Source organism: Pseudophryne corroboree, unplaced genomic scaffold (assembly GCF_028390025.1).
Source record: "Pseudophryne corroboree isolate aPseCor3 unplaced genomic scaffold, aPseCor3.hap2 scaffold_263, whole genome shotgun sequence".
NCBI classification, from domain to species: domain Eukaryota; kingdom Metazoa; phylum Chordata; class Amphibia; order Anura; family Myobatrachidae; genus Pseudophryne; species Pseudophryne corroboree.
Window position 1 is genome coordinate 163,926 of NW_026969290.1, and position 1,975 is coordinate 165,900.

Genomic DNA, 1,975 nt, shown 5'->3' on the forward strand with positions numbered 1-1,975 from the left:
CTTACAAAGGTGTTAATCAGAGACTTGGCTTTGTGGACACTTTTCAGAGAACAAATTTGTTAGCATAAAAATAAAGCCAGAAAATGAAGAGCTGTTTAATCACTCAATTGGATTTTTCTGCCAGCATATTTTTTTTCTCTGCAACCCACTGCTAAATTGTGCTTCCTAGCTGTTTTTATAAAATCACTGAATCAAATCTAACTCTGATTACATCAGAGAAGGCCAGGTACCCTACACCATAACAGGGGGTTTGAAATTTTGACTTGTCTACTTAAATATCACCAAAATCTGATCACAAGTTTAATTACGTCCCTGGGTGGGATTGAACCACCAACCTTTTGGTTAATAGCCGAACACACTAACCGATTGCGCCACAGAGACACTTTGCAAAAAGTGCATACTGACAAAGGCTAATAGGCATACATCTAGAACGTTTCCTAGAAAAACATAAAAAAATCAATAATCTGGAGAGTTTTTGTAAGATGTTTCTTCCATCAACCAACGAAGAAACACATTGGTACTTTCCCATGATGAGTGAGTGCTTCAGGATCTCTTGCACTTACATGTGCAGCAGAGTACTGCAATGGAAGAATGCTGGACCCATAACCCAGAGGTAGGCAGATTGAAACTATCCTTTGCTATATGCATTTTTTTTTGTTAATTTAAGTAATCAAAACTGGGATTGATATTTTTGCTCTTTTATTTTTACTTAAAGTACAATAACTTTTACCATTTTAATTTGTTTTAATAGTATATTGACAGTATAGTTTTCTTTCAAAAATCCACTTAATTTTCTTTACCCTATTATTAAAATGGTAATTGACAAAAACAAACTACATTGTCAACAGAAGAGCAATACAAAATGTACAAGTGATATATTAAAATCATCTTTCCAGCTTGAATTTCAATGATGCATTGGGGCAACGATTTTGTGAGAAACATCTTCACTCTTAAATAAAGATTTTCTTAATTCCTTACCTGTGTGCTAATTAGATATCACCTTGTTTTCACATTAAACAGACTTCCACATGAGAAAGCAGCAAGGATGCAGTGGCGTTAATGTTTCCTGGTGTCAACCTGTATTATTTCAGTAGACATTGAAATGAGGATGCATCTTGCTGCCTTTCCAATGAAGCAAGTTTAATTTAGTAATAGGTGAAAAACCATCCTAACAAAGGTGTTAATCAGAGACTTGGCTTTGTGGACACTTTTCAGAGAACAAATTTGTTAGCATAAAAATAAAGCCAGAAAATAAAGAGCTGTTTAATCACTCAATTGGATTTTTCTGCCAGCATATTTGTTTTCTCTGCAACCCACTGCTAAATTGTGCTTCCTAGCTGTTTTTATAAAATCACTGAATCAAATCTAACTCTGATTACATCAGAGAAGGCCAGGTACCCTACACCATAACAGGGGGTTTGAAATTTTGACTTGTCTACTTAAAGATCACCAAAATCTGATAACAAGGTCAATTACGTCCCTGGGTGGGATTGAACCACCAACCTTTTGGTTAATAGCCATACATACTAACTGATTGCGCCACAGAGACACTTTGCAAAAGTCCATACTGACAAAGGCTAATAAGCATTCATCTAAAACGTTTCCTAGAAAAACTTTAAAAAGTCAATAATCTGGAGAGTTTTTGTAAGATGTTTCTTCCATCAACCAACGAAGAAACACATTGGTACTTTCCCATGATGAGTGAGTGCTTCAGGATCTCTTGCACTTACATGTGCAGCAGAGTACTGCAATGGAAGCATGCTGGGCCCATAACCCAGAGGTAGGCAGATTGAAACTATCCTCTGCTATATGCATTTTTTTTTGTTAATTAAAGTAATCCAAAACTGGGATTGATATTTTGTCTCTTTTATTTTTACTTAAAGTACAATAACTTTTACCATTTTAATTTGTTTTAATAGTATATTGACAGTATTGTTTTCTTTCAAAAATCCACTTAATTTTCTTTACCCTATTA